Below are 26,991 nucleotides of genomic sequence, written 5' to 3'. Positions count from 1 at the left end.
CGCTAGCTGCGCAGCATTTGTGCACCGCCGCCGTCAGTGTCAGCCAGTTTGCCGTGGCATACGGAGCTCCATCGCAGTCTTTAACACTGGTAGCATGCCGCGACAGCGTGGATATGAACCGTATGTGCAGTTGACGGACTTTGAGCGAGGGCGTATAGTGGGCATGCGGGAGGCCGGGTGGACGTACCGCCGAATTGCTCAACACGTGGGGCGTGAGGTCTCCACAGTACATCGATGTTGTCGCCAGTGGTCGGCGGAAGGTGCACGTGCCCGTCGACCTGGGGCCGGACCGCAGCGACGCACGCCAAGACCGTAGGGGACCGCACCGCCACTTCCCAGCAAATTAGGGACACTGTTGCTCCTGGGGTATCGGCGAGGACCATTCGCAACCGTCTCCATGAAGCTGGGCTACGGTCCCGCACACCGTTAGGCCGTCTTCCGCTCACGCCCCAACATCGTGCAGCCCGCCTCCAGTGGTGTCGCGACAGGCGTGAATGGAGGGACGAATGGAGACGTGTCGTCTTCAGCGATGAGAGTCGCTTCTGCCTTGGTGCCAATGATGGTCGTATGCGTGTTTGGCGCCGTGCAGGTGAGCGCCACAATTAGGACTGCATACGACCGAGGCACACAGGGCCAACACCCGGCATCGTGGTGTGGGGAGCGATCTCCTACACTGGCCGTACACCACTGGTGATCGTCGAGGGGACACTGAATAGTGCACGGTACATCCAAACCGTCATCGAACCCATCGTACTACCATTCCTAGACCGGCAAGGGAACTTGCTGTTCCAACAGGACAATGCACGTCCGCATTTATCCCGTGCCACCCAACGTGCTCTAGAAGGTGTAAGTCAACTACCCTGGCCAGCAAGATCTCCGGATCTGTCCCCCATTGAGCATGTTTGGGACTGGATGAAGCGTCGTCTCACGCGGTCTGCACGTCCAGCACGAACGCTGGCCCAACTGAGGCGCCAGGTGGAAATGGCATGGCAAGCCGTTCCACAGGACTACATCCAGCATCTCTACGATCGTCTCCATAGGAGAATAGCAGTCTGCATTGCTGCGAAAGGTGGATATACACTGTACTAGTGCCGACATTGTGCATGCTCTGTTGCCTGTGTCTATGTGCCTGTGGTTCTGTCAGTGTGATCATGTGATGTATCTGACCCCAGGAATGTGTCAACAAAGTTTCCCCTTCCTGGGATAATGAATTCACGGTGTTCTTATTTCAATTTCCAGGAGTGTATATACCGTCTGCCTTTAAGACTGTGCACAAACTATGGGGAGTGAACGCTCGCATCGCCTGCGGCCGTAGCGTTATTGCTCCTAGGTACTGCTGTGGGCCTTAACGCTGTTCTCTGAAGTTAAGTGAGGCCACTTTGTTAATATTAGCGTTTCTGTAAGTTATTTTACCTATTACTAGCCATTCTTATTAAACACTTGTGTTAATCATTTGTGTATCTTTCATGAATGTGCTACTTGTTACTTTTCCTGTGTGCCAGTTTTGCGACCATGGTTGGCGCACTTGGCATTTTTAGTATAAGCATGTTTCACTGTGGACCTTTATGTGGGCAGTTCAGTTTTATTAAGCTTTAAGACCTTGTTTTTTTTTTTAATGAAGTTGTGGTATTATGTGGGTGTGTAACTTTGGGTTGGAAGTGTATAGTGTTACTAGCCTTTTGAGAGATGGTTAAACAAGAACGATTGTTTATGATTGATTATTTCACCGTGTCTACTGTGGTTACGGACGTGTCTACTATCCATGTTTTTGCTTGCGGATGCAAAATATGATTCTTATTCGTGTTTATGCTGTTGTTGTTGCGGTCTTCACTCCTGAGACTGGTTTGATGCAGATCTCCATGCTACTCTATCCTGTGCAAGCTTCTTCATCTCCCAGTACCTACCGCAACCTACATCCTTCTGAATCTGCTTAGCGTATTCATCTCTTGCTCTGCCTCTACGATTTTTACCCTCCGTGATGCCCTCCAATACTAAATTGGCGATCCCTTGATGCCTCAGAACATGTCCTAACAACCGATCGCTTCTTCTAGTCAAGTTATGCCACAGACCTCTCCTCTCCCCAATTCTATTCAAAACCTCCTCATTAGTTATGTGATCTACCCTTCTAATCTTCAGCATTCTTCTATTGCACCACATTTCGCTTCGTGTCCAAACTATTTATCGTCCATGTTTCACTTCCATACCTGGCTACACTCCATACAAATACTTTTAGAAAAGACTGCCTGACACTTAAATCTATCCTAGATGTTAACAAATTTCTCTTCTTCAGAAACGCTTTCCTTGCCATTGCCAGTCTACATTTTATATCCTCTCTACTTTGACAATCATTAGTTATTTTGCTCCTCAAATAGCAAAACTCCTTTACTACTTTAAGTGTCTCATTTCCTAATCTACTTCCCTAAGCATCACCCAACTTAATTCGACTACATTCTATTACCCTCGTTTTGCTTTTGTTGATGTTCATCCTACATCCTCCTTATAAGACACTGTCCATTCCGTTCAACTGCTCTTCCTAGTCCTTTGCTGTCTCTGACAGAATTACAATACCATCGGTTAACCTCAAAGTTTTTATTTCTTCTCCATGGATTTTAATACCTACTACGAATTTTTATATTGTTTCCTTTATTGCTTGCTCAATATACAGATTGAATAACATTGGGGAGAGACTACAACACTGTCTCACTCCCTTCCCAACCACTGCTTTTCTTTCATGTCTCTCGACTCTTACAACTACCATCCGGTTTCTGTACAAATTGTAAATAGCCTTTCGCTCCATTTATTATACTCCTGCCACCTCCAGAATTTGAAAGAGAATTTTCCAGTCAACACTGCCAAAAGTTTTCTCTATGTTTACAAATGATAGAAATGTAGGTTTGCCTTTTCTTAGTCTATTTTCTAAGGTAAGTCGTAGGGTCACTATTGCCTCACTTGTTCCAATATTTCTACGGAATCCAAACTGATCTTCACCGAGGTCGGCTTCTACCCGTTTTTCCATTCGTCTGTAAAGAATTCGCGTTAGTATTTTGCAGCTGTAACTTATTAAACTGATAGTTCGGTAATTATCACATCTGTCAACAACTGCTTTCTTTGGGATTGGAATTATTATATTCTTCTTGAAGTCTGAGGGTATTTCACCTGTCTCATACATCTTGCTGACAAGATGGTAGAGTTTTGTCAGGACTGGCTCTACCAAGGCTTTCAGTAATTCTAATGGAATGTTGTCTACTCCCGGGGCCTTGTTTCGACTCAGGTCTTTCAGTGCTCTGTCAGACTCTTCACGCAGTATGCTATCTCCCATTTCAACTTCCATAATATTGTCTTCAAGTACATCGCCCTTGTATAGACCATCTATATACTCCTTCCACCTTTCTGCTTTCACTTCTTTCCTTAGAACTCCGTTTCCATCTGAGCTCTACATATTCATACAGGTAGTTCTCTTTCCTCAAAAGCTCTCTTTAATTTTCCTGAAGGCAGTATCTATCTTACCCCTAGTGAGATAAGCCTCTGCATCCTTACATTTGTCCTCTAGCCATCCCTGCTTAGCCATTTTGCACTTCCTGTCGATCTCATTTTTGAGACGTTTGTATTCCTTTTTGCCTGCTTCATTTACTGCATTTTTGTATTTTCTCCTTTCATCAATTAAATATCTCATCTGTTACCCAAGGATTTGTATTAGCCCTCGTCTTTCTACCTACTTGATGCCCTACTGCCTTCACTACTTCATCCCTCAGAGCTACCCATTCTTCTTCTACTGTATTTCTTTCCCCCATTCCAGTCAATTGTTCCCTCATGCTCTCCCTTAAACTCTGTACAACTTATAATTTAGTGAGTTTGTCCAGGTCCTATCTCCTTAAATTCCCACCTTTTCGCAGTTTCTTCAGTTTCAAACTACAGTTCATAACCAATAGATTGTGGTCAGAGTCCACATCTGCCCCTGGAAATGTCTTACAATTTAAAACCTGGTTCCTAAATCTCTGTCTTATCATTATATAATCTATCTGATACCTTCTAGTATCTCCAGGTTTCTTCCATATATACAACCTTCTTCCATGATTCTTGAACCGAGTGTTATCTATGATTAAGTTATGTTCTGTGCAAAATTCTACCAGGCGGCTTCCTCTTTCATTTCTTACCCCAAATCCATATTCACCTGCTACGTTTCCTTCTCTCTCTTTTCCTACTATCGAATTCCAGTCACCCATGACTATTAAATTTTCGTCTCCCTTCACTATCTGAATAATTTCTTTTATCTCATCATACAATTCATCAATTTCTTCGTCGTCTGCAGAGCTAGTTGGCACATAAACCTGTACTACTATAGTAGGCGTGGGCTTCGAGTCTATCTTGGCCACAATAATGCGTTTACTGTGCTGTGTCTAGTAGCTTACCCGCACTCCTTTTTTTTTATTCATTATGAAACCTACTTCTGCAGTAACCCTATTTGATTTTGTATTTATAAGCCTGTATTCACCTGACCAAAAATCTTGTTCCTCCTGCGACCGAACTTCACTAATTTCCACTATATCTAACTTTAACCTACCCCTTTTTAAATTATCTAACCTACCTGCCCGATTAAGGGATCTGACATTCCACGCTCCGATCCGTAGAACGCCAGTTTTCTTTCTCCTGATAACGACGTCCTCCTGAGTAGTCCCCGCCCAGAGACCCGAATAGAGGACTATTTTACCTCCGGAATATTTTACCCAAGAGGACGCCATCATCATTTAACGATACAGTAAAGCTGGATGCCCTCGTTAAGAATTACGGCTGTAGTTTCCCCTTGCTTTCAGCCGTTCGCAGTACAAGCACAGCCAGGCCGTTTTGGTTAGTGTTACAAGGCAAGATCAGTCAATCATCCAGACTGTTGCCCCTGCAACTACTGAAAAGGCTGCTCCCCTCTTCAGGAACCACACGTTTGTCTGGCCTCTCAACAGGTATCCCTACGGTACGGCTATCTGTATCGCTGAGGCACGAAAGGCTGCCCACCAACGGCAAGGTCCATTGAAGTGAAAAGTTGTATATTGCATCAGTAAGAGAGCAAAAGTCCGAGTTAAAGTTTAAAATAAAGTCTGTTCGAGTCAAATTAAAATTGGAAAAGAACCACAAGCTTGTCCATCACCAGTGGTCCTTGGCTTCCTATTTTCTTTAAATAACTGTAGTGAGATTGTAATTGTGATTTTATAAAGAATTGAGTAGTACCACGGTTCATCCACTTGAACTCATGTGCTAGGACTTTTACATAGGATTTTGAATAACAGTTTGACCCAAAGTGTAGGACTGAAACACAGCCTCAAAAGAAGGAAATTGAGCGTAGGAACTAGGGGTCACAGTGGAATATTAACGGCGGTGGTCAGTTTGAACATTTGCTTACATTAATTAAGCTGTGGCAAATCGATATATAAGAGCATCCTTATTCTTTTTTTTACTTTCAGACTTCTAAGGCATATTGAAACATGAATATGTGATTGTTTTCATTTCTAAAGAAGTGCTTTGTGGCACGGAAGCTAATTATGTTACACGTGTATCTGATGATATAAGTTTTCTGTTTCTCATCGTAACAACTGGTTAGTGCAGACCTTTTGTTTACGTATACATTTTCTGTGAATTATATTTCATTTTGAGTAAAGATGTCTATGTGTCAGATTTCAGTTACATTCCTGAAGGGCCGAAAATATGCAGGTGCGACCCATAGTTCCTATACGTAAATTCCTTTGTTTGATACGGTCTTTCTGCCCTACAATTTTGGTCAAATGACTTTTCGGCAAGCGGTATATTCCTTCTGTGGTGAACGGCGGGCGTATACGCTTTGCAGTGCTTAAATTCGTGAGCTTTTGTTGTTAGTTTAAAAATTGTGCCGATACTGTGTCTTCTCAGTACTGTGCTCATGCGATCTGTGACAGTTTTCGCGAATGGGAGGAAAAGGTTTCCGTAAGTTGATTCTTTTTTTCACTAGGACTTCCAGATGTTGCTGACCTTGTTTAGGTTTGCACTGGTATGTGAATCCAACCTGTTATGATGTCTCCACCATTGGAAGGCGAAACGCTGGGTAGAGAAATATGCGTAGCGCTATGGCCCAGTGCAGTGCCCATGTACCTTCTTATTCCAGATGAATTCATCAGGAGGGCGGAGAAGAAGAGAGACTGGTTCCTGGAGCAGGACCGCTACACCTCGGACGAGAGGAAGAGGCCCCCATACAACCACTACGCCGACGACTTGTTCGGAGTGGCGGGCTCCTTCAAGAAGCTCTCAGTAGACTGACGCCGTCGCCGTTCATTCTCTAGATTCTGTCACCTGTGGACAGTAAACTGTGATACACAGGGTGAGCCGAGAATCCACCAACGAAATTTCAGAGTTTGCTTTGTGATAATTTCTGAGTGTTCTGATATAATGGACCCATGGTCTCCCATAGTGCGTTACCGAATCCAAATATTCAGTTTGATGTTTTCCTGCTGTTGCGATCTTCAGTCTGACAATTGGTTTGGTACAGAACTCCCGCTAGTCTGTCCTGTGCAAAACTCTTCGTCTCTCCATACGTATAGCAAATTACGTCCATCTGGACTTGCTTACACTTTTGTCAAGTATTGGTCTCCCTGTGTTCAAAAATGGTTTAAATGGCTCTGTGCACTATGGGACGTAACATCTGAGGTCATCAGTACCCTAGAACGTAGAACTACTGAAACCTAACAAACCTAAGGACATCACACACATCCATGCCCGAGGCGGGATTCGACCGTAGCAGTCGCGCGGATCCAGACTGAAGCGCCTAGAACCGCTCGGCCACTGCGGGCGGTGGTCTCCCTGTGTAGTCTATATACTCCCTCCCACCCGCTCCACATACACACATAAACACTCTTAGTTCCATCACCAAACTGACGATCCCTTGATAATAACTGTGGACGAGTCATTTCAACTGAACCCTTCATTTAGTTGAGCTGTGCCCTTTCATTAATTATTATACCCACCCACCAAACCTACGGCATTCTTCTGTAACACCACACTTCAAAAGCTCCTGGTCTGTTCTTGTCTGAATATTTAATCGTCCACATTTGACTTCCGTACAATAGTACACTTCAGACAAATACCTTCAGAAAGCAAACTTAAATTATAATTTTTAACATTTTTATGCAGCTACAGCAACTGATATTGTTTATATAAGAATATACAGCCTACAGTTGCAGGTTAACTTAATCGTTTACCTAGGTTTACACGTTTGTAATAACGTCTTCTTCAGAACCTGCAAAAATTTAATATCATAATCTGCTAGTAAATTATATAGTCATCCTACAGGATGCAACGTGTAGTACTTACATAAAATATTAGTTAAATGTTTGTCTAAAACAAGACCTGTCCTAAGTCAACTTTATGAAACTTGATGCATAACCATAAGGTTTTGTCACGTATATTAAACAAGCTGTAGCAAATTCACTTTAAGCCCGTTGTATGGGCCTCGTCGTGTGACTAGAGATGCAGATGTTCATACGAGATTTGTTGGTCAGTTTATAAAGCTCTGTAGCAGAATGTAAAACGTACTCATGCTGGATACTATAATTAACTTACAATAGTAAAGTATAAAATTAATTCATAGCAAACATGTTATCTGACGCGTGCGTAATAAGAGTTCGATTCTATACGCCTCGCGCATGCGCGCCGACCTCTGTGAAGCCCTCGCGGTCCGCAGTCTCTAGTCACACGACGAGGCCCATACAACGGGCTTAAAGTGAATTTGCTACAGTTTTTTGAAGTGACAAAACCTTATGCATCAAGTTTCATAAATTTGACTTAGGACATGGCTTGTTTTAGGCAAACATTTAACTAATATTTTATGTAAGTACTACACGTTGCATCATGTAGGATGACCATATCTAATATAATTTACTAGCAGATTATAATATTAACTTTTTGCAGGTTCTGAAGAAGACGTTATTACTAACGTTGGAACCTAGATAAACGAGAAAGTTAACCTGCAACTGTAGGCTGTATATTCTTATATAAACTTAAATTATTTATATCCATTTTTAACTAATTTATTTTTTTTCACAAATGCTTTTCTTGTAATTGCCAGTTCGCTTTTCATATTCTGCCTACTTCGGCCATCGTCAGTTGTTTTACTGTCCAAGTAACAAAAGGTATCTACTACTTTCACTGTCTTATTTTAATATAATTCCCTCAGGTAGCGTAATTTCATTTCCTGTAGTTTAATTCCCGTTCCAAATTTCTCCTTGACTCCCTTTATTACCTCAATGTCCAGACTGTGTTATATCTATGATAGCAAACAAGTTTCACTCCCTCCTGAACTACCGCTTTCCATTCATGTCGTTTGACTCTCACAACTGCATTCTGGTTTCTGTACAAGTTCTAAATATTTCGCTACCTGCATTCTGTTCCTTCTGCCTTCACAATTTCCTAGACAACATTGTCAAAATTTTTTCTCTGAATCTATAAACACTATAAAAACGGGGTTGCCTTCACCTAATCTATTTTCTAAGATAAATCGTAGGAACGGAATCGCTACACATAATTCTGTATTTTTAGAGAACCCAAACAGATCTTCCCCAACGTGAGCTTCTGTCATGTTTTCCATTCTTATGCAAATCATTCGTCTCAGTAACCATGACTTATTAAACAGATGGTTCCCTATTATTCGCCCCTGTCAGCACCTGCCTTTTTTAAAATAGAAATTATTACAGTTAGGATATCTTGTCACCCTCCCCCTTTTGCTTTGTATCTGCATTGCACTGAAAATGCCTGGTAATTGAGTTAATAAAGCGAATAAGCCATAATTACATAATTATTCTGTAACCAGCCACTGAAGATCACGGGTCCTTAATACCAAAATACTCGGGAAATGTCCTTCAGCAAGGTCTGACATATTGTCAGTGATTCGGGTTCACCTAGATATGTCTTACAGGTGTTCTTTCATAGGGAACAGGTCAGCCGGCCAGTGTGGCCACGCGGTTAAAGGCGCTTCAGTCTGGAACCGCGCGACCGCTACGGTCGCAGGTTCGAATCCTGCCTCGGGCATGGATGTGTGTGATGTCCTTAGGTTAGTTAGGTTTAAGTAGTTCTAAGTTCTAGGGGACTGATGACCTCAGATGTTAAGTCCCATAGTGCTCAGAGCCATTTGAACCATTTTTGGACCAGGTCAATGAGACCTCCACTACCTCATTGAATGCTCCCTGGAAACCTCCTGTCTGTTTCTAATATGAATCTTGTATGAAACTGAAGAAATAATAATAAGGTGTTTCCTTTTCCTCGATCTTACGCATTTTCTCCTATATTTCCTTCTTCATTAACTTTAGTAACAACAGGCTCTAAACAAAAGGAGACAAGCTTCAAGAAGTTCCTTTCATAGTTACCGCAGTCATCGTCACTGGACGTCTGGAACTGTTCCTACTTTACGTTGCTTAAGTGCGTTGTGTGGTGTCACCGCCAGACACCACACTTGCTAGGTGGTAGCCTTTAAATCGGCCGCGGTTCGTTAGTATACGTCGGACCCGCGTGTCGCCACTATCAGTGATTGCAGACCGAGCGCCGCCACACGGCAGGTCTAGAGACACTTCCTAGCACTCACCCCAGTTGTACAGCCGACTTCGCTAGCGATGGTTCACTGACAAATTACGCTCTCATTTGCCGAAACGATAGTTAGCATAGCCTTCAGCTACGTCATTTTCTACGACCTAGCAAGGCGCCATTATCAGTTACTGTTGATGCTGTAAAACATGTACCGTCAAGAGCGATGTTCACCATTTACGGATTAAAGTTAAGTATTCCAACAGCTACGTCCTTTTTTGCTAAAGTCTGACTTCCTTGTCCTGTTCCAGACCTCACGCCAGCCTGCGTGCCTTTCGGCTTCCTCTCATAGTGGGTTGGCTCTCTTGCGAATTCACAACACGTTGTAGATCTGTTTCTAACAGCGCTAGAACCATATTGACTGAAAACTCTCCAGTCTGCCTGACATCATGGATTAGTCCTAGCAAACACGAGAAATATTCCTTCTAAAATACCTCTCTCTTTTCTCTCTCTCTCTCTCTCTCTCTCTCTCTCTCACACACACACACACACACACACACACACACATACGCAGTTCCACTCATTTCAAATATTGTTCGGACCTAAAGGGAACATGCACAAACTGTTGTACAGATTCCACTTACAACCTATTGCGCAGGAAGATAATTACGAACTTTATGAAGTGCCGAATAATGTCCAAATTCACCCTCAACAATCTTAATAAAGGATTTTGCAAAATACTGAGAAAGCAATGTTTCACACCCATACGCATACGACAGTGAGATGTAAACTTTGACAGCAAATCCTTTATGTGCCCGTACTTGAGGAACGGTGCAAAGGACCCACGAGATGAACATTTTCATCATAGCAACACTGTTTCTGAGAATCTCAAAGAATTCTTCCACATAGTGAAACCGCTTAGCGATATAAAGCTTCAGACCAACGTGTCCCTTAACAGTTTCCTGCCTAAATAGACGAGATAAGACTGAACGCAATCCAAACGTGTGTCCCTCAAGATCTTACAGATGGCTGGTGTAGAAAGTACCACCCTGGTTTGTGATCGTTTGAAGCCGAATAGGAATAATGACAGGTCTCGGACTGTGTATGGCGCGCGTTCATAACATACCATTTCAAATCGCCAATGACGCTATTAAAACACTGCCTTTGCCCAACGGAACTGAATCACTAGTGATCCGAGAAAAATGGTTAAGAACGGACGTTTCAGCGTGGACAATGATGCTTGCGTAACATGCATCGGTTTGATAACAGACAATCCAAACCGCTGATTTGTGTTCTAGTAAGTCGAGATTTACCTCTGCATGAGGTTCAGCACATACTACAACATAGACAAAATGTTAGGCTATTTTAATAAACTTTGAACAATATAAAATTCCTAATTTGGGAAAAAATCCATGTTCATACAGGGTGTTTCAAAAATGACCGGTATATTTGAAACGGCAATAAAAACTAAACGAGCAGCGATAGAAATACACCGTTTGTTGCAATATGCTTGGGACAACAGTACATTTTCAGGCAGACAAACTTTCGAAATTACAGTAGTTACAATTTTCAACAACAGATGGCGCTGCGGTCTGGGAAACTCTATAGTACGATATTTTCCACATATCCACCATGCGTAGCAATAATATGGCGTAGTCTCTGAATTAAATTACCCGAAACCTTTGACAACGTGTCTGGCGGAATGGCTTCACATGCAGATGAGATGTACTGCTTCAGCTGTTCAATTGTTTCTGGATTCTGGCGGTACACCTGGTCTTTCAAGTGTCCCCACAGAAAGAAGTCACAGGGGTTCATGTCTGGCGAATAGGGAGGCCAATCCACGCCGCCTCCTGTATGTTTCGGATAGCCCAAAGCAATCACACGATCATCGAAATATTCATTCAGGAAATTAAAGACGTCGGCCGTGCGATGTGGCCGGGCACCATCTTGCATAAACCACGAGGTGTTTGCAGTGTCGTCTAAGGCAGTTTGTACCGCCACAAATTCATGAAGAATGTCCAGATAGCGTGATGCAGTAATCGTTTCGGATCTGAAAAATGGGCCAATGATTCCTTTAGAAGAAATGGCGGCCCAGACCAGTACTTTTTGAGGATGCAGGGACGATGGGACTGCAACATGGGGCTTTTCAGTTCCCCATATGCGCCAGTTCTGTTTATTGACGAAGCCGTCCAGGTAAAAATAAGCTTCGTCACTAAACCAAATGCTGCCCACATGCATATCGCCGTCATCAATCCTGTGCACTATATCGTTAGCGAATGTCTCTCTTGCAGCAATGGTAGCGGCGCTGAGGGGTTGCCGCGTTTGAATTTTGTGTGGATAGAGGTGTAAACTCTGGCGCATGAGACGATACGTGGACGTTGGCGTCATTTGGACCGCAGCTGCAACACGGCGAACGGAAACCCGAGGCCGCTGTTGGATCACCTGCTGCACTAGCTGCGCGTTGCCCTCTGTGGTTGCCGTATGCGGTCGCCCTACCTTTCCAGCACGTTCATCCGTCACGTTCCCAGCCCGTTGAAATTTTTCAAACAGATCCTTTATTGTATCGCTTTTCGGTCCTTTGGTTACATTAAACCTCCGTTGAAAACTTCGTCTTGTTGCAACAACACTGTGTTCTAGGCGGTGGAATTCCAACACCAGAAAAATCCTCTGTTCTAAGGAATAAACCACGTTGTCTACAGCACACTTGCACGTTGTGAACAGCACACGCTTACAGCAGAAAGACGACGTACAGAATGGCGCACCCACAGACTGCGTTGTCTTCTATATCTTTCACATCACTTGCAGCGCCATCTGTTGTTGAAAATTGTAACTACTGTAATTTCGAAAGTTTGTCCGCCTGATAATGTACTGTTGTCCCAAGCATATTGCAACAAACGGTGTATTTCTATCGCTGCTCGTTTAGTTTTTATTGCCGTTTCAAATATACCGGTCATTTTTGAAACACCCTGTAGAACTGAGATATATATTTGTTAATGTCGCTGACAGTAACACATATCACTTGTTACAGTATAGGATTGCAGTCGTCTGTCAGTGTACAGTTCATTATTAACTTCGATGTACAGTTCCGGCTGGTGACACGACTCGCGCTGCTGGTTCTGGAGTAAGACGATGCTGTCGTCGAAAGTGACGATTCCACAGTCAGGCTGGACGGCACTGAGCTGTGACGTAAGGAATCTTGCAGAAGCGGCGGCGTGTGGAAACTTCCGAAGCAGCGTCTACGCTTACGTCTCTCATTCGTTGCTGCGTCAGGCAGCGAGTGCCCTTACTTGCGGTTGGGTCGTCAGGTACAAACTTGGACGTGAAACCAACTCTGTTCATGCAATTTCATATTAAATTTCATCGTATACTATCATTTCTTTACCACCACTTACAGATTTATGACTTAAAAATTTAGTAATCGTAACTAAATTCAATATATGAACTTAGATGTATAACCTGAACTATTTAACTATATATAAATTCGATAATTAGTCGGTTAACATTGCGCGGAATAAAATAAAATGTGAAAAAGAAGAATAATGGTAGCAGCAGGAATCGAACCCCCAGCTGGAGAATTGCCAGTCGGTGAGCTTTACAGCTGGGTTACGGCACCGAGACGCAAACTGCTCCTCAGAAATTCCTCACACTATATGCACAAATGTTTACGGTAAATTTTACCTTTTCCTGCAGCCCACTGAAGTGAAATATTCCGAGAAGTTCATAGTGACATCTGCCTGCTTCTACTCACATAGTTTGAGCCAAATCGGTGAGCCCCGTATCACCACTGTACCATTTTAACCGGAATAGAATAACTGATTTAATGTTGTTCGATATTTGGGATAATTATTTTGGTTTGTGAATAACTTCCCACTGTCTGTTTCTATGTCTTCAATTAGTGTGTATCTACGGTTTCTCTGGTGTCTGAATAAATGGTATGATGTTGTCAGTTCGTTTTCTATAAGAGATTTTGATTTGCTCTTGAGACCTTCCATTTGTTTCCGTTTAATGCTCACTAGTTTACTCGTTTTATTTCCTGAATTTGCGTGTCTCTCTCACTGGATTTATCATATAGCTCCCTCAGTAGTGTGTATCACAACTGAAAAGTTAATTAGTGCCTCTTGTTTATGAGACCCATAATAAATTAAACTTTATATTAGTTTCCATTTGGATAAAGTGACTCACCATTTGGCTTTAGAAGATCGTTTTCTTACTGAGCGTCGACAGGGATTCCACGTGTCACCGAAAAATTCAGCTATTTCGCTGTTTCCCAGATGGGTAATGTTGAGCTTCCACTGGCTTTTATACATTTTGTGTACAAGTTCACAGTTACTTTAAGGGCACAATAATCAGTGTAACAAGCCTGTATCGCCACAGTTGTCAACATCTTTTCACTTACAGTTTTGAATGCATACATTTTACCTATCTGTCTGCGCAAAGATGAAGTCAAGAACATATACTTCAGTAAGGTGTAATCCTTCAGTTCCCGAGTGTCTATGCATTTCTTGTTAGTAACTAGGTCATGCAGTCCTTGCAAAAGTTGAAGTTCGGAGATTGGTCTACTGTGTTCAATACGCAGTTAAAATCACCTGTTATTAATAGGTTTTTGAGGCTGCTCCTTAAGAGATAAATAACATCTTCCTTGTAAAATGTGGATGTCTCTAAATTGTTGCTGTTGCCAGATGGCACATTCAGGTTAATTAAGGAGACATCATAAGGAGTACAATGTATTCCTCGACCTGAGTCTTAAAGTCTCGATATTGTCAGGCTAAATAAGCAAATAAATAAATAAATAAAGTGCTCTCTCTTAATAAGATAGCTGCACCTGTGCTTTCGTCACGTGCTACATCGATATCATTTTAAAACCAGCTGTTGATAAATTGAGTAATAGTAACTTCCTGTAAGATAACTACATCAGTTGCGGTGTCATAGATTAACTATTGTAGAAATGCAATTTTTAAATCAGATTTGAATCTATTAGTATTCAGACACAGTGTTTCATAAGCTTGAGTCGTAGTCACAGAGAAGCTCAGTAATACTGAGTAAAAGACCGTTCTCTCTTTCAATCTTCTTGTGAATTTCAGACTGAGATTCTTTACCTTGAGGCACGCCACTGATGGTTTTGGAATCCTTAAAAAAATGGTTCAAATGGCTCTGAGCACTATGGGACTTAACATCTATGGTCATCAGTCCCCTAGAACTACTTAAACCTAACTAACCTAAGGACATCACACAACACCCAGTCATCACGAGGCAGAGAAAATCCCTGACCCAGCCGGGAATCGAACCCGGGAACCCGGGCGTGGGAAGCGAGAACGCTACCGCACGACCACGAGCTGCGGACTTCGAATCCTTCTTTTTGTTTTTCTTCTGTACTACTCTGATTTTTGGGTGGATTCTGTTTACACCGGGCAGCCACAACATTATTACCACCTACCTAATAATCCGTATGTCAACCTTTGGCTCGTATAACAGTGGCAACACATCATGCCATGGAAACAATGAGGCCTTGGTAGGTCGCTGGAGGGAGTTGGACAACATCTGCACACACAAATGACCTACACCAAAACAAATAAACACCATCCGAATAGTCCATGAAGGTTCGACGGGACTGACCGGCCGCCATGTCATCCCCAACCACTAAGTGTCACCGGATCCGGATACAGAGCACAAGTCACCTAAAACCTGTAAATCCTGGTGAGGGGGGCGATGGGCACTGACACCATGTTCAATTACATCCCAGTTGTGCCCAATTGGGTTCAGATCTGGTGATCTGGGGACCAGTACGTCAACTGGATTTCCCCACCGTGTTTCGCGAACCACTCAGTCGCATTCCTGGCCTTGTAATATGGCGCATTATCTTGTTGAAAATTTCCACTGCTGTCGTACATTCAGATAGTCATAATGGGGTTATGTGGTGCGCAACCAGTGTGCGATATTTAAAAAAAAAAAAAAAAGGTTCAAATGGCTCTGAGCACTATGGGACTTAACATCTGTGGTCATCAGTCCCCTAGAACTTAGAACTACTTAAACATAAGTAACCTAAGGACATCACACACATCCATGCCCGAGGCAGGATTCGAACCTGCGACCGTAGCGGTCACGCGGTTCCAGACTGAAGCGCCTAGAACCTCACGGCCACACTGGCCGGCGTGCGATATTCCTTGGCTTTCATAGCGCCTCGTGCGAACTCCACTGGACCCATGGATGCCCTCGTGAATGTTCTCCAGAGCATAATAGAGCCACCGCCAGCTTGTCTTCATCCCACAGTACGGGCGTCAAGGAGCTGTTCCCTTGGAAGACGACAGACAGGCCTGCTGCCATCGGCACGACGAAGTAAGTGTTGAAATCCATCAGACCATGCAATGCTCTGTCACTTTGCCAAAGTACAGTGCCAATGGTCACATGACCATTTCATCAGTAGTTTCCGATGTGGTTGTGTTAACATTGCGACATGCATGGGTCGTCAGTTGCTGAGGTCCATTGTTTGGAGTGTTCAGTGCACTGTGTGTTCAGACATTAAATTCGGCCCAGTATTAAAGTCTGATGTTAGTTCCACCACAGTTCACTGTCTGTCCCTTGTCATCAGACTGCCCAGAATGACATCCGATGTGCATAATGAGGACTGATCACCACACCCCACAACGTCTGGACTTGGTTTCACATGGGGTTCGCCATGTGGTGATACGCTCACCAGAGCACTTCTCGAACACCCGACAAGTTGCGCAGTTTCCGAAATGCTCATGCCAAGCCTCTGGGCCATCATAATTTCCCCTCAGGCAAACTCAGATAGATCATGCGCCTTCAACATTCTACAAATGGACAGCTCGCTCTCTGATGCTGCATGCATCGTGCGTCTGTCTGACCAGCAGTCATTCCTCACCCGGTGTTGCTGCTATCACATGGATGGGTTTATATCGACAGTTGGTCAGTGGTCGTAATGTTCTGGCTTATCAATGTATCAGCTGTCTGCCAGTCAAGAATACCTCTGAAGATGGCCGATATCTGAACCAGAAATGTTGTTTGAGTCACAGATGTACTCTACAGGCATTCTGCTACCGCTTTCCCATTAATTCCCTGCTTGTGTGTCATAACTAAGTCCATTGACGTATTTGTTTTGTGCCTAAGACGGAAACTCTTCTATTTGCGCACAAGCACTAATTGCTTTTTAATGCTTAGCTAGAGCTCGTACTTGCTGTTGTGCTTGTTTTGTTTTAATCACTTGCTGCTACACGTGCGGTTTCTAATGGGTCTCTACCTGTTGTGGGTTGACAGCTGTCTACACGTTAGTTTGTGAGCAAAAAAAATGGCTCTGAGCGCTATGGGACTTAACTTCTGACATCATCAGTCCCCTAGAACGTAGAACTATTTAAACATAACTAACCTAAGTACATCACACACATCCTTGCCCGAAGTAGGATTCGAACCTGCGACCGTAGCGGTCGCGCGGTTCCAGACTGTAGCGCCTAGAACCGCTCGGCCACTCCGTCCGGCTGTTTGTGAGAGGTCCTACATTGCTGTCTCGACAGCTTGTACTCTATTTTTCGAAATGTCCGTGTCAGTTACCATCTTCGGACTCCCTTTCTGTATGATCTGCTCTAAATTGGTACGTGTTCGTTCATGCTACTCCCATCACACTTTCGAAGCCTCTTGTTCTTTAGTGTATGCACTTCAGGTATGAGGGGTGGCTTTTTTAATTCGGTTTAGAGGGTAAAGGAGGAAAACCTACAGCTGGTAATTTTGGCTCCTGTTGTAACACCAAGCTAACCTGTCTCCATCGAGTGGTTCTCCATCAGGAGTTCAGGTAGGTCAGTTTCCAGGGATGCACTGACGAGTTCATTTTAAAAAGAAGATTCTTTTTGGGCAATTCGTTCTTTGCTGTCCACTTGCAATAGAGATTAACCATGTTCCTACCTGTTGTCTGTAAGTAACAAGCACCCTATATCCATAAACAACTACATGAGTTCTGCCTGATGTGCATTCCATCGGACTGACTCCGCTAAAACACTGTAGTTTATGTTGGCTAGACCATAATTCGCTACAGCTACATACTTGGTTAAAATATCTTTCAAATAACAGTTTACAACATCAGGGGGCAAGGAAAACGTACATACATTTTTTGCACTTATGTCAGCATTTGAAATTATGGCGGTCCACACCGAAGCACTACGGTGACGAAATCCATTTTCCTCTACATTTTCGAGCAGAATCCATTCGATCAACACAGTGTTCGAGAGCTCTACGAAAAAACAGCAGGGTTCCATGTTATAGAAAGCAGTGTGAACTTGATCTGACGTGACTTCCATATCATACGCGATCCAGTCGTACCTATGCAATGAATTCGGTTGAACGTTTCTGGATGACTTGTCGAATTTGGAACAGATCTTGCAGTTCCAGGAAAACATTGTTCACGTCTTCCTAATTTATCAGTGGTGGAAACTGCTGACACAGCATAATGCAGAAAACTGTAACACGAAGACAACGAGTGAACATTTAATGGTCACACAGAACACACAGTAGACAACTACCATTCATAGCTTGCAAACGCAACGGCAGAGAGGACGTATAGCACGTCAAGGGTACACGATGTCGCAAGCGGAAGTGATCACTGGGCACGAACCGGTATCTCAGCCGCTCCTCTAAAATACTTCATACTCTACACTTGCACAACACTTTACACGCACTTTCAAAGAGAAATACCGATCTGGTGCTGTGAACATCATCGCAGCACAGTGTCTGCAGGGTTGACGTCGCATTAGTTGAAAACAGACAGCTGCGTCCATTTCTGAGTGTAGCACGGCTGACCGTCATTTCGGCTCTCGTCTGTGGTTGCAAGTTATCAGGGAGAGAGCGCTAGGAAACAAGTTTTCGTCCATTTTATTTGCGTACTAGCATGCATTCAAAGGAAAAATGGCGTAATTTTAGTGGGACCTGCGGCTAGCATTCGAAAAGAAATGGCGTAATTTTAGAGAGATATCTAGAGTGTGCTGTAACACATGATCACCAGCTACCACTGCCTTTGCCAGTGAATGGGTCACATCTCCTCATGCTGAAGCTTTGCATTCTGCTATGCACAAGAACTGTGACTGTAATAAGGATGGTATTCTTACGTTGCATGATATGTGACAAGTAATGACTTTATTGAAACTTCCTGGCAGATTAAAACTGTGTGTCGGACCGAGAATCGAATTCGGGACTTTTGCTTTTCGCGAGAAAGTGCTCTATCAACTGAGCTACCCAAGCACGACTTGAGTCACCTCCTCACAGCTTCAGTTCTTCCACTACCTCGCCTCCTACCTTGGTAGAGCACTTGCCCGCGAAAGGCAAAGGTCACGAGTTCGAGTCTCGGTCCGCCACACAGTTGTAATCTGCCAGGAGGTTTCATAACAGCGCACGCTCCGCTGCAGAGGCTCTTTAGAAAAGAGCGCTGTGTCACGCATTTCTTTCAATATATATCTGCTGTTCATTATCACCTGAAACACATCCACAGGTTGGGTATAAGGTAGTTGCTTATAAGGTGATCGCATTTGGTTTGGTTTCTTGCCCCAAAAAGTTATGTGTCGGTATTGCAATGAAAATAGTGCACAATATTGCATATGTCAATGCTGCGCGCTGTGTGTCTTGTCTGCATTCGATCACCACCTACTGTTGACAATAATAAACTTGACTCGTTGCTCTTAAGTTTTTATTCAGTATTGGTGGGTTCTGTCCAGAGTTTTGTTTTCCGGCTGTGTTAGCTCTGATTACAGGAAAACACAGCAGTACTGTAGATATCCATTTCGTGTATGAGTTCATTGAACGTAATCTTCCAATGTGTTAGCAGCACTACGACACTATGCTGAGCCGTTCTCGCACTTGCGGCAACCGCAGCACCATACTTTCGCATCTGAAGGCTGTTGCATTACTCTCTATTCCGCGTTGTAGGTTTGGTTACTGCATTTTTTAGGCTTCTTCATTGTTGTGAAGTTATTTTCACAGAAACAAGGCTGACTGAGGTAAAAATCGAGTAAATCATAATTACATCATCACTCTGTAACGAGCCACCAGAGATGTGGATCGCTTACACCAAAATGCTCACAATGTATCCCTGAACAACTTGTGAAAATTTGTCGGTGGAGCTCTGGTCCGTCCTGTAGATTACGATTCTGAAGGTGGCACGAACAAAATCTGCGCATTGAAAAGTTATGTGCAATTTGTACAGAAGCCAGAGTACAGTTACACAACCTGAACGCCCTTCTTCTCACACATACCGTCTCCCGGAAACATCTCATAATTGTAGGGCATGTGTTTCATATAGCGCCTTATAGCTTTATCTAAGGCATCAACCATTCCAGTGTCGTTAATTTTGACAGTGCTTAACGTTTCCGTGAGTTTATTCCCCTGATGGTTCGCGTGCAAGTCGGGTTATAAGGCAAATTTTCTCTTATCGTCCTCGGGCGTTGGTATTTTGTCAATTTGTAGTATTTCTGTAACACGATTTGTACCTTACGCATCTTCTCACTGGTCAACGTCCACTGTTTTGTCGATACGGGCTTTGCGGTTATTTGCAGTCTTCAAATCTCGAACCACTTTCTGGCAGGGTTGCCGATTGGCTGACGGCATTGTACAGTGACTTCTCACGCTACCCGTAAGCGAATTCTCGCTAGCCGACTAGCAAACAGTTCGCGCTTATGCAACTCTGCTGATCTCATGAACAATGCCAAAAGAACAGGTGGGTTCCATTACCGAGAAGTCGAGCGGCAATTTGCTCTTTAATATTCGCAGAATATCAGACTCCTGCCTGGTAGCCTGTATGATTACTTTCAGTGAAGAGGTGCAGAGGGGGGACGGCTGAGATAGTTCTGAACGAGTTGCGCATTTTATAGTGTGTAAGTTGCATCAGAAACTCAAATTTTTCTTCAGTTTCACACATTAATTCACATAAAATGCAATAAAGAACAATTGCTGGTAATAAAAGCTATATTTGCAATTTTTTATTAAATCTTGGGTAATACACCTCCACTTCTTGGGAGCTATCTGTGCGATACCGGAAGATAAATAGATAGTCAAAATAAAACATTTTCTTTAAAAAGAAAGGGAAACATAGGTAAGACATACGAAGAGGGTTGATGTGGAGGACATAATAAGAAAACTCAATAACTGCATCTGGAATGTAGGTCAGTCGAAACGGGTAACAACCGGTTGCCGGATGTGTTTGGCAGCTTGACACCTGTTTTCGTTAGCAGTCATATTACTAATCCCCTAACAGAGGGGCTAAAAGTTTAACGTGTGTATTTGTATATGTCTATGGCATCCTAGCTCCCAAACGAAAGGTCTCATTTTACACAGAGTTTTTTTTATTCTTTTATTTTTTTTATTATTTTTTTTATCTGGTGTAATTGCAATTGTTCTCATCTGTGTTCCCTGAAAGTTTGTTCAGCCGTTTAAATTTCATCAATTAAATTAAGCAAAAATGTTTTCCGACACTGCTCTCTCTTGATATACCCTACGTAATACATAAGAGCTATATCATGTTACCTAGCACCAGATTGTAGAGCCAGAAAGATCTAAACGAAAGTTCGCGAGAACTTGACCAGCGATGATGGCTTTTGTCTTATGAAGTAGCCTCTATCAGCACCTACAACACAGAAAAAGGATGACTGTGGCCCAACTGTACAAGATAAACATACGCTCTCAGAGACTATTTTGTAGTCCTTTTTGAGGTCTACAATTCAGTACTAACTCAAATGATTTTACCCTAATAGTTTAGACGTCTAGCGCAATGGCAGCCCAATTTGTCGGCCTGATTTACAATTACTGCCAGTGCATATTGCTTATGTTACCTAAATTAGTTAAATATGTACTAAAATACAGTCAATGATACCACGGCCGGTGTGCGGATACCCGTTACCTAGCTGCACTTTTATTTCTTTCACTTGATACTCCTCTTACAGAAGTTAACTTTCATTTAATTCTAGTTATACAATACTTAAGGTAATTCTTCAAAATATATAAACTCTTACACAAAAGATATAAATAGAAATTATAATCTTCATGGGAGTCTTCAGGTGCGACTTCTTCAGAACCAAAGTACACTCCTGGAAATGGAAAAAAGAACACATTGACACCGGTGTGTCAGACCCACCATACTTGCTCCGGACACTGCGAGAGGGCTGTACAAGCAATGATCACACGCACGGCACAGCGGACACACCAGGAACCGCGGTGTTGGCCGTCGAATGGCGCTAGCTGCGCAGCATTTGTGCACCGCCGCCGTCAGTGTCAGCCAGTTTGCCGTGGCATACGGAGCTCCATCGCAGTCATTAACACTGGTAGCATGCCGCGACAGCGTGGACGTGAACCGTATGTGCAGTTGACGGACTTTGAGCGAGGGCGTATAGTGGACATGCGGGAGGCCGGGTGGACGTACCGCCGAATTGCTCAACACGTGGGGCGTGACGTCTCCACAGTACATCGATGTTGTCGCCAGTGGTCGGCGGAAGGTGCACGTGCCCGTCGACCTGGGACCGGACCGCAGCGACGCACGGATGCACGCCAAGACCGTAGGATCCTACGCAGTGCCGTAGGGGACCGCACCGCCACTTCCCAGCAAATTAGGGACACTGTTGCTCCTGGGGTATCGGCAAGGACCATTCGCAACCGTCTCCATGAAGCTGGGCTACGGTCCCGCACACCGTTAGGCCGTCTTCCGCTCACGCCCCAACATCGTGCAGCCCGTCTCCAGTGGTGTCGCGACAGGCGTGAATGGAGGGACGAATGGAGACGTGTCGTCTTCAGCGATGAGAGTCGCTTCTGCCTTGGTGCCAATGATGGTCGTATGCGTGTTTGGCGCCGTGCAGGTGAGCGCCACAATCAGGACTGCATACGACCGAGGCACACAGGGCCAACACCCGGCATCATGGTGTGGGGAGCGATCTCCTACACTGGCCGTATACCACTGGTGATCGTCGAGGGGACACTGAATAGTGCACGGTACATCCAAACCGTCATCGAACCCATCGTTCTACCATTCCTAGACCGGCAAGGGAACTTGCTGTTCCAACAGGACAATGCACGTCCGCATGTATCCCGTGCCACCCAACGTGCTCTAGAAGGTGTAAGTCAACTACCCTGGCCAGCAAGATCTCCGGATCTGTCCCCCATTGAGCATGTTTGGGACTGGATGAAGCATCGTCTCATGCGGTCTGCACGTCCAGCACGAACGCTGGTCCAACTGAGGCGCCAGGTGGAAATGGCATGGCAAGCCGTTCCACAGGACTACATCCAGCATCTCTACGATCGTCTCCATGGGAGACTAGCAGCCTGCATTGCTGCGAAAGGTGGATATACACTGTAGTAGTGCCGACATTGTGCATGCTCTGTTGCCTGTGTCTATGTGCCTGTGGTTCTGTCAGTGTCATCATGTGATGTATCTGACCCCAGGAATGTGTCAATAAAATTTCGCCTTCCTGGGACAATGAATTCACGGTGTTCTTATTTCAATTTCCAGGAGTGTAATAATACAACGCCGAAACGTATATATTGTCAATATAAACTTTAATTACAACAAGAGATATCGCCCCCTTGAACGAATTTTGAATAATGAAATACACTGAACAGCCAAAGAAATTGGTACACCTGCCTAATATCGTAGGGCAACCACGAGGACGCAGAAGGGCCACAACACAGCGTGGCATGGACCCGACTAATTTCTGGATAAGCGTTGGAGGGAGCTGACACCATGTAGCCTGCCGGGCTGTCCGTAAATCAGTAAGATTTCGACGGGGTGGAGATCTGTTCTGAACAGCACGATGCAAGGCATCCGAGATATGCTCAATTATGTTCATGTCTGGCGAGTTTGGTGGACAGAGGGAGTGTTTAAACACAAGAGAGTGTTCCTGGAGACGCGCTGTAGCAACTCTGGGGAGTCCCATTATTATTGGAATTGCTATAGTCCGTGTGAATTCACAATGGATATGAATGGATGCAGGTGATCACACAGGATGATTTACACCTCTCAGAGTCGTATCTAGACGTATCAGGGGCCCCATATCACTCCAGCTTCACACGCCCCACACCACTACATGGGCCTCGACCAGCTTGAACAGTCTCCTGCTGACATACAGGATCCATGCGTTCGTGTGGACGTCTCCCTACCTTTACACGCCCATCCGCTCGATACAATTTGAAACGAGACTCGTCCGACCAACCTTGATGTTTCTAGTCATCAACAGTCCAATGTAGGTGTTGACGGGTCCAGGTGAGGCGTAAAACTTCGTGTTGTGCAGTCATTAAGGGTATACGAGTGGGCCTTCTGCATCGAAAGCCCATATCGGTGATGTTCCTCTGAATGGTTCGCAAGCTGACACTTGTTGATGGCCCAGCACTGAAATCTGCAGCAATTTGCGGACGGCTTTCAGTTCTGTCATGTTGAACGATTCTCTTCAGTAGCCGTTGATACTGTTCTTGAAGGATCTTTTTATGGCCGCAACGATGTCGCAGATTTGATGTTTTGTCGGATTCCTGATAATTAGAGTACACTCGTGAAATGGTCGTACGGGAAAATCCCCACTTCATCGATACCTCGGAGATGCCATGTCTCATCGCTCGTGCGCCGGCTATATCATCACGTAACTCTCTTAAATCCTGATAACCTGCCATTGTAGCATCAGCAACCGATCTGACAACTGCGCCAGACATTTAGTGTCTTATATAGGCGGTGCCGACCGTGGGGCCGTATTCTGCCTGTTTACCTCTGTATTGAATACGCATGTCTTTATCAGTTTCTTTGCCACTTCACTGTACTTACAACTGTAAAAATTAATAGTCATGCGTGGCATGGAGGTTTCAAAACAGCTGTGGTAAATGAAAAGAAACGTTTCTCTCCGTACATTCCGGGGTCCTTTCGTTTTGTCCTTTCTATTTTCAGCAGTCTTTGCCGTCTCCTTCTTTGCAACGAATCGATACGTTTCGGGAAAATTTGCGTTTGGAATCGTTGTAGTCGTAGGAGCCTATCACCTAGTGACTGTATTCCACGCAATTCGTAGTCTGGCAATTAGACATCTTTTAGCATTACTTCAGCTATATTTATTCGGTAATCAGCGTATGTTCCCTTTCTCTGACCATGTATTGCGTTTTGAATACAGCCACATCCGGCACGTAAAAAGAAACTATGGCCCAACTTTCGCTCTCGCGAGCATGACTCGCGATGTTTACATTTGCTGGGCACTTGTTTCCATGCGTCAGAGTGGTCAAAGTACGGCAACGGGATAATATCGGGTCTGACCTACATTTGCCCGGAGTAGTGCAGGAAATCGACGTTGCATGGACTCAAAAAGTCGTTGGAACTCCCCTGCAGAATTATTAAGTCACGTAGGCTCTATATCCGTCCATAATTGCAAAAGTATTGCTGCTGAACGATTTTGGGCACGATCCGACGTCCCGATTATGTCCCATAAATATTAGATGGGCTTCATGTCGGTCGATCGGGGTTGCCAAATCATTCGCTCGATTTGTCCACAATATTCTTCAAACCAATACCGAACAGCCATTTTCAGTCAATGATCGGTTGAGTTTACCATAGGATCCAGTCCATTCTATGTAAACACAGCCCTCACTGTTCTGGAGCCACCAGCGTCTTGCAAACTGCCTTGTTGACAAATTCGTTCCATGGCTTCGTGTGGTCTGCACCGTACTAGAACTCTATCATCAGCTCTTACCTACTGACGTCGAGACTCATCTTACCAGACCACGGTTTTCCACTCGTATAGGGTCCAACCGATATGGTCGTGAGCCCAGGAGAGATGCTGCAGACGATGTCTTGCACTGGGCAAAGGCACTCGCGTCGGTCGCCTGCTGCCACAGCCCCTTGATGCCAGCTTTTGACACACTGTCCCAACGCATACGTTCCTGGTGTGTCCCAAATTCATTTCAGCGGTTATTTCACGCTGTGTCGCTTGTCTGTCAGCACTGACAACTGTACGCAAACGCCGCTACTGTCAGTCGTTAAGTGAAGGTATTATCGGCGCACGTTTGACACGATTGACACGGAATTCGATCACGGAATATTGAATTTCCTAGCGATGTCCGAAACGGAATGTCCCCTGGGTCTAACTCTAACCACCATTCCGCGTTCAAAGTCTCTTAATCCTCGTCGTGCGGCCACAAATAGGTCGGAAACCCTTTTACATGAATCACCTGAGTACAGATGACGCCTCCGTCAATGCAGTGCCCTTTTACACCTTGTTTTCGTGATACTACCACCATCTGTATATGTATTTACTGCCATCCCATGACTTGTCGCCTCAGTGAATAACAGATTTGGTACATTTAAAATCGTCTCGTAATCCAGTAACTGAATTTTACAGGAAGTACACAACATCAATTATATTTCAAATGATTTATTGTAATCCACTTGGATTTTTAAGGTACCTTACATTTATACCTAAAAGAAAATTTCTATGTTAGGATGAAAGTGGAAATTAAAATCCTCAAATGTGAAAAAGTAAGAACGACTGATAATATCGAAAAAGCTAACGAACAAAAAAAGGCCAAATTAATATTCCTCGAAGAGAAAAAGAGTGACCAAACACTTAAAATAGCTTAAAAACTTTTTTCCGTGTACGAAAAATTGTTTTCTAACAAAACTTCTCTCACGTTAATGGCTGTGTTCCATTACTTCTCTGCTTTCTGGTTTTAATGTTGGCCAGCACTAGCAAAGCTGAAAAGAACGTGTTATGAAAGATAGATTTTTTGCTGTGATGTGGTAAACAGTAGGCTAAGGAGTTACACGCGCGTGTCGAGGTGGCCCCACTGGTTCTTGGAGGTCACGCCAGTAGGTGTCTAGCTGCCCGCCGATCAGCAGGTGCATGCTGCGAGCTGCGACCGCGCGACTGTGTGGCTTCGTGAAGGCGACTTCGCTGCCCTCAGCTGGGTTCGTGAGTTTTTCGTGGCTTTTTCGCAAATCGGTGAGTGAGATGGCTGCAAACGCTTATAGGAACTCTACGGTGCCGTGACTTCCGACAGGAAAGCGCAGACACCAACAGGATTCGAAATCTTCACTTGGATACGGGATGTTTTGTATGTAACAGGAACAAGTGTCAACAACCATCGAAATGATTGTAAAAATGTATTAGTTAAACAGTCATGAGGTGCATGAAGGTGCTTTATTCGCAACTACCAAAAAATGGTTCAAATGGCTCTGAGCACTATGGGACTTAACTACTGAGGTCATCAGTCCCCTAAAAATTAGAACTACTTAAACCTAACTAACCTAAGGACATCACACACATCCATGCCCGAGGCAGGATTCGAACCTGCGACCGTAGCGGTCGCGCGGTTCCAGACTGTAGCGCCTAGAACCGCTCGGCCACTCTGGCCGGCTCGCAGCTACCGTTTTCACGTCAGTGTAGACACATCTTCAGGCTTATCTGTCAGGAATACAAATCAGCGTGTTAAATTTGTGAAATGGTTGAAACACAGACT

At 44.2% G+C, this 26,991-nt stretch overlaps 2 protein-coding genes across 2 annotated transcripts in view; both read left to right on the top strand.

Moving 5' to 3' along the window:
* The window catches only part of LOC126191559 (retinol-binding protein pinta-like), a 301,411-nt gene that overhangs the window by 149,237 nt on the left and 125,183 nt on the right, over nucleotides 1-26,991 (top strand). The window contains exon 2 of the mRNA XM_049932472.1: nucleotides 26,372-26,474. The gene's annotated coding sequence lies outside the window, so the exon portion shown is untranslated. The remainder of the gene's footprint in view (nucleotides 1-26,371; nucleotides 26,475-26,991) is intronic.
* LOC126191560 (retinol-binding protein pinta-like) overlaps nucleotides 26,359-26,991 on the top strand; it is a 282,679-nt gene continuing 282,046 nt past the window's right edge. Inside the window, exon 1 of the mRNA XM_049932475.1 lies at nucleotides 26,359-26,440. The gene's annotated coding sequence lies outside the window, so the exon portion shown is untranslated. The remainder of the gene's footprint in view (nucleotides 26,441-26,991) is intronic.

The sequence above is a fragment of the Schistocerca cancellata genome, chromosome 6 (assembly GCF_023864275.1).
Source record: "Schistocerca cancellata isolate TAMUIC-IGC-003103 chromosome 6, iqSchCanc2.1, whole genome shotgun sequence".
Lineage (NCBI taxonomy): Eukaryota > Metazoa > Arthropoda > Insecta > Orthoptera > Acrididae > Schistocerca > Schistocerca cancellata.
This window is presented reverse-complemented; position numbering and strand designations above follow the sequence as displayed.